Source organism: Megalobrama amblycephala, linkage group LG2 (assembly GCF_018812025.1).
Source record: "Megalobrama amblycephala isolate DHTTF-2021 linkage group LG2, ASM1881202v1, whole genome shotgun sequence".
Taxonomy (NCBI): domain Eukaryota; kingdom Metazoa; phylum Chordata; class Actinopteri; order Cypriniformes; family Xenocyprididae; genus Megalobrama; species Megalobrama amblycephala.
This window is the reverse complement of record NC_063045.1, coordinates 24,299,736-24,314,660: the sequence shown is the minus strand read 5'-3', so window position 1 is coordinate 24,314,660 and position 14,925 is coordinate 24,299,736. Positions and strand designations below refer to the sequence as shown.

Below are 14,925 nucleotides of genomic sequence, written 5' to 3'. Positions count from 1 at the left end.
GGTCTTTGCGAAGGGTCAATTCTGTTCTCTTCTGCGTCTATTTGAGCTTGAACGGATACATACACCAAAATTATGTCAAAATGCCCGTATCGGTGAGTATCCTCGTAAACACGGTTGCTTATATAGACAATTGAGAAAGAAAATGGATGCGTATCATTGTCCCGTTCATTGAAATGTCCTGTTCAAACATCAACTTACAATAGCATCTCGAATACTGTCTGTATGAACATTCAGCAAGAGTCAAGCCTGTATTCTCTTAACAGTAACCATAGCGACAGTGACCAAAGTAATATCAAAGATGGTGACGTCCATAAAAGACTCCATCGCAACTTTCATTTGCCGAGGACCGCCCAAGAGGTCATCTGACTGTCATGTTTAGGGGCGTGAAAATGTAAAGTCGATGTCCCCACAATAACGGACCGGTGGCCAATTCATTCAAGAACATTGTGCAAGTTTACTGCAACAATGGTGCAACAAACTTGTTTAGTTGATCCTGATAAGCACTCATCGTCACAGTTGTAAACATGATGGCTTTCTTCTTCCATGAGGGGGCTTGGCTTCACAACGGCTTTGTTTCCAGGCGGACCATTAAAGAACGCGACACACTCATCTCCCGGAACTCCTGGAGAATTCATCCAATTGGATGACGAATTCGAAACTCCTGAAATGTTTCTCATTTTGTGTGCCTTATGCATCAGACGTTCTAGAGACTATATATCACTTTTGACACAACAAGATTTGCAAGTAGAGTTGTCAAAAGTACCGACTTCGCTACCTATTGGTTCTGAAATTTAAAAAAGGTGACGCTTTGAGTGTTGAGCGGATTTGTAAATGCCTCAGATTGGCCATTGTGTTGACGCGCTCATCAGATATGTCTGTGATTGGCTACAGTGATCAATGCACGGGAGCGTTTGAAAGGACACAGAAGTGTTTGAATTTGAAAGCGAGAGCGTTTGAAAGCAGGCGTCTATCAATGGAATGATCCGCAATAGACGCCTGCTTTCAAACGCTCCCGTTTGCGTCACATTTTTAATATTTCAGTACCGAAGTTGTACTTTTGACAACTCTGTTTGCAAGTTCATACGTCAAATCTTTATTAACCAGCAGGTTTTATGTCTGGATGGAGAGCGGAGCATTTGAGTCGCACGTAGAACACAAAACTGATGGAAGAAACTCCAGTGGAGAACAGTGAGTTGTCCATCCTGTAAATAACTGAACTGTGTGTGAACGTAACCATATTAAGGACTCAAATATTGGACTGACAACCGTATTCTGTTGCGGAGTGAAAGTGGCCTTCGTTTGTATTGATAATCAGTTTTCTGGATTGTAGCTAAAATCGACTAGATTTTGAATTAATGGTGCACATTTTTATCTTTAATGCTAGGATTTGAGTTCATAAAACATTTTTTAGCATTTCTCCTTTGATATTTTTTCTGTCTCGATGGGTGTGTCTGCTTGTCTCTCTCTTCACGCATTTTTCATAAGGAGCGCATGAATATTGCAGATGATCAGGCTTCTTTCTGTTTTTCTTCTTCAAATCAGGAAAAAACCCATGATCTGCTGAGAATGTTTTCTGAGGTCAGATACATGTAGAGATGCATTTAGAGTATCTGTTATCCAGCAGTGTATAGAGAGAAACACAAATTGAAACCATAATTTTATCTTCTCTTGCCCTGACAAGCTCTGCATGAGTGTGTGTGTGTGTGTGTGTGTGTGTGTGTGTGTGTGTGTGTGTGTGTGTGTGTGTGTGTGTGTTTGCCTATGTGTGTCGGTGCTTGAGTAAGTATGAAACCATTTGGAAAGCACCAGTCTTTTATTTGAACCTGTCCAGTGGACAAGCATGACTTCATCATTACCTCACAGTTCCCCATTAACGCTTATCAGAAACATATGAGCTCCACATGCTGACTGCGTTCTGCCATGGAAACTTTTCATTTTGTTTTGAGGATGTGTGGAGCGTGTGTTAGTGCTGGTGGTGTTGTTTTTATTGTGCAAGTTACTCTCGCTGTCTTTGGTCTTGCTGCTCCATATGAGTTTAATTTTGGATTTGTTTTATCCTGGTTTCCTTTTTCACCATTTGCATGTGGCACAGCAACTGAAAAGTTGCAGCTGAGCACTTTTGTATGTAAATGTGTTCTGTGCTGCTAATCCTTTGGTTTAAATTAGGGAAATTACTAGTTGTTGATCTGAATGATTAGTAGTAGAGCTGCACGATTCTGGATAAATTGAGAATCAATTTTTTTTTTGTTTCAAATAGAGATCACAATTCTCCCATGAATCTGGACAGACTAAAAAAAATAACATGTAATTTACTAGAAGTTCTGACAAAATGTTAATTGCTGCGACTCACTCATAAACACTTGTTTCTTTACTGGATGATGAATAAGTGTTTTTGAATGAATCTCTTGAACAAATGATTCAATGACAAATACTTTTTTTAACAGTCACTTGTCGCCACCTACTGGTGTAAAGATGTAATGATAAAATCGTTAAGTGCCAAGTTATTCTCAAGGACAATTGAGGGACTCAAACACAACTATTAAAAAAGCTGCAAACATTCACTGATGCTCCAGATGGAAACACGATGCATTAAGAGTCAGGGATGAAAACTTTTGAACAGGATAAAGATGTCCAAATTTTTCTTATTTTGTTTCAATATCTTTTTTTTCTTCTTCATTTAGTACTGCCCTTCAGAAGCAACAGAAGACACTTAAATGTTTGCCAGAAGACAAATTAAGTACAATATTCCTTGATCTTCAAATTCAAAAGTTTTCACCCCCCGGCTCTTAATGCATCGTGTTTCTTTCTGGAGCATCAGTGAATGTTTGAACCTTTTTTAATAGTTGTGTTTGAGTCCCTCAATTGTCCTCAGTGTGAAAAGACATATCTCAAAATCATACAGTCACTGCTGAAATGATTCAAATACACAAAATTTGCTGAAAAACTACATTTTATGGACCTGGAGGAATTTTTTTTGAAGAATATTGGGCAGTTTAACTACTCAGGACAAACAAGAGACTCATGAACAACCATCACAAAACATAAAAACAGTCGCGGATTATCCAGGTAACCACACACATTATTAAGAATCAAGGGTTCATAAACTTTTGAATTGGGTCATATTTATAAATTCAGCTATTTTTTGTCTTGTGGACAAAACATTGTTTATGTCAAATATCTTACTCAGGACAGTACTAAATAAAAAAATGACATGCATTTTGTATGATCCCTCTTATTTTGTTAAAATTATTCACATTTTCGCAGATTCTGCAAGTGGTTCACAAACTTTAAAGCAGCACTGTGTGTATATATATATATATATATATATATATATATATATTACAAAATAAATTGGACTCCAAAGTTAGTACAGAATCAAAGCCAGTCTAACCAAGTTGTATTTCAAATTTAAAGTTGACCTCAGAAAAATTGAGCTTCATGTAAGATTTTGTTTAGGCGCTATACCAAAAATACCCACAATCTATTGAAAAAACTTTATGCGTTCTCCTGTCACTCACAAATTAATATATTTCTGTCACAATATTATTATCACAATATCGCAATATCATTTGCCAAATATGGTACCTTGAGTCTCAGACCTTTCCAATGATGTGTTTTGATTTGATTATGAAATAGTGCAGTAAATTTTGTAAAATTTGAAACATGAAAACGTAGGTGTACAAATGTAGTGAAAATGGCGAAAGAGTTTGTAAAAGTGGTGCCAAAATTTAAGAACATTTAATATTTTTAGGGTTTTTTTTTACTACATAATAAACAAAAACAAAGCTATTTTTGTGAAATATTTTAATGTTCTTGACATTTAAAAAACATCTTTGTTTGTAAATGAGGCAGATGTTGTTTCTGTGAATTAACAAATAATTCATTCAGGTGATTCAAAGCCATTACTAGTGAGTTTCTGAGTCTTTTTGACTCCAATTCATTACAGCAGCCATCTCTCAAGAGTCATTAATTTGTGAATTGTCCTAAAGCCAAAAGCAGTCCATTTTTGCATCAGCTTTTTAAGGTCAAGGACATAGGAGGTTGTAGTCAACACATGGAAATGTGCTTTTTCTTGATGAACTTTTAAGAGAGGAATATCTCTTATTATCATTGGAAGACCCCCTTAAACTAGAGTTTTACAGCCTAAAGTCCATTGGAGAAGAAGGTCTGCATTGACATTCCAGATTCCTGTAGTTTACCAGTCAAACACAAGATTTATAAACCCACAAAACGGCGCACAGCAGCATAATGTGACCTTAGACATATCCACATATTGTTCTGCGGGGTTGTTTGATTATAGATGAACAAGCTAAATGACAGAGCGCAACATGAGCAAGTCTTGTAATATAATTGGATGAGCCGGTGTAGCATAAGACAGCGTCATTGTCAGGAATGGCGTCTCTGTGGGATAAGGGTCAGAATAATCTCTTTATACATGTGTGGGTGGAAACAGGCCCCATAGATATGGTTCTCACAGCCTGTAACACAACTCTATCCCACCACAGGAAGTGAGAGGAGGACAGACCCCATGAGATCGCTTTGGATGTGACACTAAGGACTCCTTTCACAGACTTTGAATGGGCTTATGTCTTGTCTAAGAGATCTTTTCCATGTCCTCTTACACTCTCAACATCCTTCTATTCAGAGATGCGACACGTTTCCAGAGTCAAGTTATGTTTCTGTCCTCGCTGAAAGCATGACCAGTCAGAATTTGATGTTTGATTTGCAGCTAGCATGATTTTTGAAAAATTTGATTTGGCTGTATCTAATCACACACAATTTTTAAGTTATAGATAAATGGTAGAGCTTCACAATTCTGTGTAAATTAAAAATCACATTTTTTTTTTATTTTTTATTTTTTTATTTTTTAGAGATTGCGATTCTCACATGATTCTGAGTAATTTATTAAAGGTTCTGACAAAATGTTAATTGCTGCATTCCAATTAAAAGTGTTAATCATTAATTTAAATGAATTTTTAAAAAAAACAATCGGTTTGAATGAATGATTCAGTGACTCTCATAAATACTTCAGTTGTTTTATAACTGGATGAATCAACGTTTTTGAATGAATCTCTTGGATGAATGATTCAGTGACAAATACATTTTTCAAGTAATTTGTCGGCACCTACTGGTACAATGATGTAATGATACAATCGTTATTTGAAGCTCCTATTTACTTTCAAAAGGGGATCTGCTCTATTTTGATCGAACAATAAACTTTTATCCCAGTACTTGTTCCTTTGAATGTTTGTAACACAGAAATAATGATACTGTGTTGTTGAAAAGACTTTTTAATACCTATACATAATAACTGCTCTCTGGCTCAGCGGCAGCGCGAACACAGATTTGAATGTTCTGCTGTGATTTTGTCCAAGGTGTAAAAGACAGGCAGATTGTTGTCATTAAGGAATGAGATTGCAATCTTTTAATGATTAATCATGCAGCTCTAATAAATGGTAACACAATGAATTAAACATGACATTTTGAAGTACAAAGTAGAGTTGTCAAATATACTGACTTCGGTACCAAGTCGGTACTGAAATATTAAAAATGTGACTATTTGAGCGCTGATGAGCAGATTTGTAAACACCCCTAATTGGCAATTGTATTCACACACGCTCATCGTATATATGTCTGTGATAGGCTTCAGTGATTAACACTTCAAAAACATGTTGTAGTCATCAATGACACTCTTCACTGAATGCTTACACAGATACACACAGGAGCGTTTGAAAGCAGGCATCTATCGTGGACCAGTCCGCTGATAGACACTTGCTTTCAAACGCTCCCGCTTTCAAATTCAAACACTTCCGTGTGCTTTCAAATCTTCCCATGCGTTGATCATTGTAGCCAATTACAGACATATCCGATAAGCGTGGGAACACAATGGCCAATCAGAGGTGTTTACGAATCCGCTCAACAGCGCTCAAAGCGTCACATTTTTAAAATTTCAGTACCGTCTTGGTACTGAAATTTTAAAAAGTCTGTACATTTCTACTCTAGTAGAAAGACTGAAATAGAATTTTCTTGTAAAATGTACTCCAATAATCTTTTAATATTTAAGTCTTCTTCTAAAGTCTTTATATTTAAACTTTTGTTGAAAATGGTGAAAGTTTTTAAAACCAATGTGAACTACAAGAGTGCATTGGCACAAAAGAACCTGGCACAAATATTTCCTCTTTGTTGTTTTATTCATTAGCCTTTGGTGAACAAGCTAACAGCATAGCCTACCAGCATAGCATAGTGATATCTGATTAAGAAACATTCTTTAAATTAGCAAAAACAAGATCATGATGAAGCCCTACATTTTTGATGAAGGGACTAGACTTTTCTTCTGAAGTTTACACAAGTTTACAGTATCCATTATAGACAGTGGTGGAAATGGCAGAGATTCACTCTAGTTGGGGACATACAGTATATTTTTAACCCTTCAATGTTTCGTCCATCATTTTTACATATTTGGGTCTTTAGCGACCCGGATCTATATCAAACACAGATGGATCTCTACCTGTCGCGATAATATAAAAGTCCTCTGATATTAGAGTAACAATTACAGAAGAATAAAATAGAGCTTGGAAGGGCTCAGTTTAAGCAGATGTTTTATGCCATCATCACTGTCCTCGTCAGAGCTCATTTCCCAGTACATTCAGCAAATGATAGTTTTGAGAATATGTTTGAGATCGCGAATATGAGCCAATTCGCGTTCTCAAAATAATTTATAATTTTTATAATTTTTATATTCAATATAATTTTCAACATTTTCAAAATCAATAATTTGATCGCTGACAGCTTCACCAGATCCATCAGGTGAGTCATATTTGATTGCGTTCAGTACTTTCTAGTCTTTCGTTTTCTGTCTGAATGAAATGTCACTTCATCATTGTGTATCAGACAAACAGCTTATTCAGTCATCAAAGATTCAATTATTGTTGTGCAGAAAAAAATATCCGTACACTGATACACATCTCGGGTCGTTAGTGACCCTATACAATTTTTACAAGAAATGAATGGGAAAATGGGCATTCTTTTAAAAATGTTATGATTTTTTTTCTTGTTATATTGTTAATAATGAATTGATTGAGGAATACTAAAAAGGTTGATGTCTATCTTTAAAAAGTGAATGAGGAGCAGGGTAGTGAATGACGTCCCGGCTCGATAAAGACCTGAGGTATGCATTTAAGTGTTAAACCACAGGTGCAGAAAATCACTATATTTTATGTATGAAATTTGCATAGCATTTGGTGGCTGTTATGTGGGTAAAAGATAGAAATCCTCTACATTTTGAACTGGATCTCCATTCCCTCTTTGAACTTCACTCCCTGGTTTTATTCCCCTGAGCCATTTTTAGGACTGAATATAGATGCTGCATAAACTGTTTATTTTTGTCTGGTTTTGTAGTTTTTGGTTTTAAGTTTCTGGACTGTGGGAATGAAAATGCGTAGGCTCCTCAGTCGATTCCTCCTCTGGAGTGGCACTCGGGCTTCCTCCAGTCCAGCTGAATTCCTGCAAGCAGTGAATCCATTTGCATTGATATTAGCAGTCCTTCGCCATGGTTACGAGGTCGTACCCTGTGAGAAAAAAAATGAGAAAGAGATGCCAAGAGCTGACTCAAATGAGTTTGAAACTAAACTGTTTGATGTCCCAGCCAGTTTTGTGCATGCTGGGTCTGAGAGGCCAGACGTCTTATGCAAGAGATTCAAATCAGACTAAATAAAATAAATTAAATGGTGATTAAAATTTCATTTTAATTTTAAAAGAGATTGCATGCACTTTCAAACAAGGCCATATTCATGCCAGCTATCAATGTTTTGTAACAATTTTACTTTGCTGATGATATTGGGAGGGATGTAGCTGTAGTTTGACAGTTGCCAGCTCAAGCAACTCAGATGTAGTTTGTGTGGGTAATAATGTTGTTTGGTGGTGTTTAGGGTGAGGCTTGACCCCGTGGGGCATGTGTCTGTGTTGGGACCACATTAGTAAAAATGTTCCAGGTCAGGAGTTTAATGGGCCCAATCACTGTCATTTCACATCTGCTGAGAGCAGCACAATCACTTCCAGATGTGGCCGTCACGTCTGTCTTTCTTTCTGCTTAAAAATGTGGTCTAAAATACTGTTATTGTGTTGGTACCCCTCTGTGAGCTAAAACCAAACATGAGATAATTTCAGGTGTAAGTAGTTGAGTTTATTCATATTTTTTCTTGTGTTTTGGTAAATATTGTATATGGGTGTTTCATCAATGTCAAGCACTTTATCTTGTTGTATACATGTTAAAACTTTAATGAGCATGAATAAATAATGACAAATAACTGTGAACCATTTAAATATGTATTTTGTAAATTGAAATGTATATATTTTTATATTTTTATATATTTTTTTAAATTGTAATAATATTTCACAATATTATTGTTTTTACAGTATTTTTGTTAAGATAAATGCACCCTTGGTGAGCATATAAGAGACTTCTTTCAAAAACATTCAAAGATATTACAGACCCAAAACTTTTGAACGGTAGCATATTTAACCCTTTTGCGTCAATTAAAGTTACACGTAGGTCCATGTAGAGGGCAAAAATGCCCATGTCAAAACAGTCACAAAAATTTCAAGCTTGGGAGCACAGACTTAAGTTTGGTTTCTTTTTAAAGAATACCCTTGGCAGAAGTTTATGAAAATGATTTATGAATATTCTTATATAAAATATATATTTTATGAAACATGTTGAATTCTAAAACTGCTAGAAAATCAAAGCCATAAATCTAATAAAGTTGTGTTCCAAATTTGAGGTTGATATCTCAAAAAATGAGCTTTCAGTAAGATTTTGTTTGGGTGCAGTACCTATTTTTCCTTGATAGATGCCAGCAAAGCTTCACTGGTGCACACAGTGATTGGATTTGTGACTTGAAAAAATGAGTTTTTCTCTCTCAAATATTACAAGCACACACTAGCGCGCGCACACACACACACACACACAATTTTTTTTTATTACACACAAACCACACTGTGACATCTTTACCAACACACCAACACACCCACACAATTATAGCTGCATAATTTATCCAATTGGCTCTATAATAAGCAAAAGCAGAAAACAAGAATAAAGTGAATATTGCTTTATAGGCCAAACCTGAGAAAAAGGCACCATCTGGTACAAAATGGTAACAATTTAAATTTTGAAGCCTTACCAACAAAATGAAAGTCTGTTAACAAAGATTGCAACATTTTATAGTTAAATGGCCTTGGGATTAAAAATGGCAGTTTTAATGGGTTTCAATGGGGATATTTTTGTCCAAAAGGTCCTGAGAGGAACTATTTTGTGTGCAAAGCAGATTTTTTTTAAAGGAAATGGGAGTGAAATACCAAAATTTCAATAAAAAAAAACACACGTGACAAAAGTTATGCAGTTGGCATTAACACAGGCAAAATGATAAAAAAAAAAAAAAAAACTGAAAAAGACAAAAATGTCTATAAGGTCAGACAAGGGTTAAATAACTTCTGACATTTGCATCAAAAGTAGCTTCGTTTGGACTGAAAAACATCCATCACTCTGGATGTCACTGACCCTGCCAAACACAGGCCTTTTCCACAGGCCAAAGTTGGATCACTGTGATCTTTTGCTTTGAGACAAACATAAACATGTCGAGACTGAATGTAGCTCCATACAGTGGTTTTGCATCGCTTCCAGTGGACCACAGGCCTTTGTTGCAGCTTAAAATCAACACTTTGTATCCATAAAATGCCCAAGGGGTCCTTTTGTCCAACATTAAAAGGTTCCACCTTTGTGAACCTCAGGCGGTACTGCCATGAAAACAAAGACATCCAACCACTCTTCTCTTTATTGATAGATCCTAGGCGCTTATTTAATTTAACGTGTCAGATTCCGAGCACTTTGCTGCTCGGTAAGGTTTAAATCACACAGAGACTCAGATCTGGTCTACGAATCCTGAGATTTTAAATCACAGTCAGTTTAGAGGAAGTGGGTGTGAGCTCACATGGTTGAGGTTGATTTTTACGGCCCAAGGAACAGAGCAGTTTGAGGTCAAATTAAAATGTACAGCGTTTAGTCAAGCTCTTTTCTAAAGACATCCTCCCTAATGCCTAGCATCTTTTTGACAACGTAATTGAAGGTGTGAATCGTCAAGTTAATCCTTGACTCGGCTTAATTTGTCATTGAATCTTTTGGAATTCGGAAAATCTACTTTTTTGCCATCTCTCATGGTTGAGTACACAAACCTGAGCGCATGTGTACTAATGAAGATATATACGTGCTGTCAGCCATACATCCCTCCCTCCGGCTAAAACAGCTCAGCTTTCTCAGGAATGCGCAGAGAGCATCTTCATGTGTGAAACTAGCCCAAAGTTATACACATGTCAGTGCTCAGCGTAAATGAGTACACCCCCTTTGAAAAGTAACATTTTAAACAATATCTCAATGAACACAAAAAATTTCCAAAATGTTGACAAGACCAAATTTTATATATAACATCTGTTTAACTTATAACATGAAAGTACGGTTAATATTATAACTTAGATTACACATTTTTCAGTTTTACTCAAATTAAGGTGATGCAAAAATATTACACCCCACTGAAAGTCTCTGGAGCAAAGCTAAATTTTAGACTACAAATGTCTAATTTAACAAGAATTCAACCACAGGTGAGTCTAATTATTCATTACACAGGTGTCCAGCAGACAGTTGACTACAAAAGGGTGTTAAAACCCCTTCCCATTTCATGCTGTCAGCAATGGCACCACATGGAAGAGAAATGTCACAAGACCTGAGATAGAAAATTATTTCTTTACAACAGAAAGGTGAAGGCGACAAGAAGATCAGCAAAGCTTTACTTATCAGTCAGAATACTGTAGCACTTCCAGGTCAGCCACAGAAGTTAACACCTCTACAGGAGCGTCTTCTGATGAGAAGGGTTGAAGAAAATCAGCATGCAAATTCACTGCAGTTATCTAAAGTAGAAAGTCAAACTGGGGTGACTATTTCCCGTGACACAATACAGCGTACACTGCAGAGGAATGGCATGCATGGGTGCCGTCCACGAAAGAAGCCTTTCCTAAAGCCCAGGCACAAAAAAAGCCTGCCTAGAGTTTGCCAGGGCCCATGCTGACAAAGATAAAAACTACTGGGACTCTATACTCTGGAGTGATGAGACCAAGATAAATGTTTTTGGAACCTATGGCTTCAAAACTGTATGGCGTCGCAAAGGTGAGGAATACAAAGAAAAATGCATGGTGCCTACAGTGAAACATGGTGGTGGCATAGTGTGGGGCTGCATGAGTGCTGCTGGTGTCGGGAGCTGCATTTCATTGATGGCATCATGAATTCACAGATGTACTGCTCTATACTGAAAGAGAAGATGGTCGTCGTGCACTATTCCAACATGACAATGATCCTAAACGCACATCTAAGGCCACTGATGGATTTCTGAAGAAGAACAGGGTGAAAGTGATTCAGTGGCTCCTGATCTGAATCCAATCGAACACCTATGGGGAATTCTGAAGAGACAAGTTAAGCATCACTCTCCATCCAGCATCCAGTCTCTAAAGAGGTCATTCTTGAAGAATGGAAAAAGACAGATGTTGCAAAATGTCGTCAACTTGTTCATTCCATGCCTAGAAGACTTGGTGCTGTCATTAAAAATCATGGAGGCCATACAAAGTACTAGATGTAGTAGTTTTTGTTGTGGGGTGTACTCATTTTTGCATCACCCTAATTTGAGTAAAACTGAAAAATGTGTAATCTAAGTTATGTTATTGTCAAGTCTTGTCAACATTTTGGAAATTGTTTTTGTGTTCATTGAGATATTGTTTAAAATGTTACTTTTCAAAGGGGGTGTACTCATTTACACTGAGCACTGCATATGTTGTGTATTTGTATATGGAATTTTCATCTGGATCAGTGCAGTTAGTGTGTTATTTTTACAGCCACTTGTTACAGAGTATTGCAAAAAAGCATTTTATTCAAGTTTTTCCATGTTGCGTACGAACAGAAACCTGCCCTGTAATGTACTTTCATAAAAAAGGATTGTAAAACTTTATACACAATTAATATTCCATTACAAAGTAAATCTCGTTTAATAAGCTTGTCTGTTTATATATATGTGTGTGACCCTCTGACCGTGACTTTGAGGGTGGTGTATGGCATCCCGCCCACAAAGGAAATGTGCTCTATTGAACTGATTGTGTAAAAAGAAAAAGAAAAAAAATAATAACCTAAATATAACGACTCATCTGCCTGGGCGGACACACCCTACACGTAGTTCCTGTTATCGAGTGCCAAATCACATCTCTGTATTAACAAACAGGGTCCAAAAGTTACTTTTTGCCACACCTGCCAATGGTGAGTGAAATGAGAAAGTATAACGCAAGAGTATTTTGCCTTTTGTTTAAAAAAATAAAAAATGTTTGTTGCCATGACAATTCAATTATTTAGATTTTTTTTTTTTTTTTTGCATGTTAGTAACAAACAGCTCAGTATGTCACTGGGGGGTGGGGAGGGATGCAAGATCTGTAAGACAGGAAGTCAGTGCAAAAAATAATCGATTCTGAAGTGCTGGAAATTGAGATTATGGCTTCATATAGTACAGTGGTTCTCAACTGGTTTGGTCTTGGGACCCACATTTTCCCATGGCCATTAAGCTGTGACCCAAATTATTAGGAATTTGAACCAAGCAAATTTATTTCTCAAAAAATGGTGGACATACACACAAGTACTGTCCCACTTTACTTAACACAGGCTCTGCATAAATTGTAAGAATTTCACTCACATTGATGAATAAACCATATTATAAGGTAAGGCAGCAGTCCCAAACTAGTTAGTAAGTTGGTATGAGCCACCACAGTCAAAAAAAAAATAGAATTGGTGGTATTCTGGGTTAAAGTTACAGAAAGTACCGGTACCTTTGTAAATGCACAATACTAACATGAACTGTTAATAAAACAAATGGACACTGATCCTGATGAATAGAATGAACATCATGCCTGCTTGCAAATTCTTCCCAGCTAACACATGATGTACCACTTATGTAATTTATTGGTACTTTTTGATAAATTTGGTAATTAACAGTGTAACTGTGATGCTATTTATGCTCTTAATTTTGACTGCAAAAATGCATTTTGTGTGAACCTGCTCTAACAATTTACGAAAATAACATTAGAATAATGAGACATCTTATCTGACAGCAGATACTAGAACAGGACAACGCAAGACAAACGAGGGTCAGTGAAATAGGGGAAAATAACCATGGAATGTCTAGAGACATTTTTTTAACTTGAGCATAGTGTTTTTAGGACGCTGTGTCATGTGTGAGATACTGCAAAAGACATGAGCACAACGGTCAAACATGTCCATCTAGTGCGTTTACATAGAAAAACTTTTTGAATTGTAGCGCAGTGGAATGGAAAAGCACATTCTGTCTGACAGTACAGCAAAGCCTCTGCAGAAATGTCAACAGCATTCACTCACGTCTTTCAAAATAAAAGTAAATAAATCTAGTTGTTGTTGTTGTTGTTGTTGTTGTTTCTTTGACTACAAACTCTGCATCCCACCCAAAATGGTCTTGCGACCCACCAGTTTAGAAACACTGATAGTCGACTTTCCTCATTCAAACCTTTAGAGGCAACTCTTGATGATTAAATTTTTTATTTATTTATTTATTTATTTAAAAAAAAAAATCATGATTAAAAAGTTTTTCAGTTACCTACTGTACTACTACAAACACCCAGGGGTCATTTTTACAAATATATATATATATATATATATATATATATATATATATATTGTTACCATTAGAAGTTCTGGGTTTACTTTAAAGCATTCATTTTGGTGTATTATTCTTATATGAAAAATTCTAAAATTAGGAGTGACGCGCCCCTAATTTTTAAGAGTCGATTCTAAATTTCCATATTAGGAGCAACTTTTAGCCTTAAGATTTTTGGTGAATATGTACCCAAGTGCTTTAGCAGCTAGTAATGGGGATTTTGATTCATACCGGTGACTGGAATCATGTTCTGTTCACAAAAAGATTTGTTCAGATTCAGTGTGCTTTATCTGCTGACTCTTTCTGTTGGTTACAAAATTACACCAGCAGGTGGCAACCAGTCAGTCTTATGAATATTTGAATCAGATTTGCTCAAAAACACGGTGTCATTTTTCCTTGCAAGTGTTTATTTTCACAAACAATGCATTAGTGTTTCATCTTAAATGCTCATATGACAAACCCAAAAAAGACTTGACATATGTTTCTGTTGGGTGTCACATACAAAATTAAAAATACCTCACAATTAATCAAAGGTCACATCTTGAAATAAATGGTTCCTGCATATAACAAAATGTATCACAAAGAATCATTTGGAGAATGTTCATCTAATATGTCTAGATTTAACCGATCTACTGGGAGATCTTTTAAAATTTCTATTGGCTGTTGATGGGAATCTGAGCTAGGAATGGCATTCACTTCGATAATTATTGTGTATGTTACAGTGGGTATTTATGGATGTGTTAATGACCAATAGGATCAAGTTTACTACTGTGTGCTGAAATAAGAGTGCCAAAGCCTTCTGAAGGTGGTGCTACAGCCAAATTATGGATGGACGTTCATGCTAATTCCAAATACATGGAATTCCCTTCTATTATTGGAGTTTCACCATGTACAGCAGGGGTCATGTTCTTCAGAGACGCTAGCTGCCCTGTTAAATATCTTAAACACACAACCAGCTTTGATTTGGCATAAAATGACATAAACGATCTGCACGTAACACGGACTCAACAAACAAATGCACTGCTGTTTGACCCACAGTCCTTTGGTTCCAGGCAGTGTTCAAGTTTATGGAGAAGAAGCATGGCTATTTTTATCCAGCTTGTTGCATCCTGTCATAATGGATGAAGTTTAGTAGTTGTAACAGCAGAGTTTGGCCCTT

General features: G+C 36.4%; 1 protein-coding gene and 1 long non-coding RNA gene across 2 annotated transcripts in view; one reads left to right on the top strand and one right to left on the bottom strand.

The window, feature by feature from the left end:
- The window catches only part of add3a (adducin 3 (gamma) a), a 116,804-nt gene that overhangs the window by 2,920 nt on the left and 98,959 nt on the right, over positions 1 to 14,925 (top strand). The gene's annotated exons all lie outside the window — the stretch shown is intronic.
- Positions 7,022 to 14,925, bottom strand: part of LOC125253480 — a 67,068-nt gene continuing 59,164 nt past the window's right edge. The window contains exon 3 of the long non-coding RNA XR_007181453.1: positions 7,022 to 7,568. This is a non-coding gene — a long non-coding RNA (uncharacterized LOC125253480). The remainder of the gene's footprint in view (positions 7,569 to 14,925) is intronic.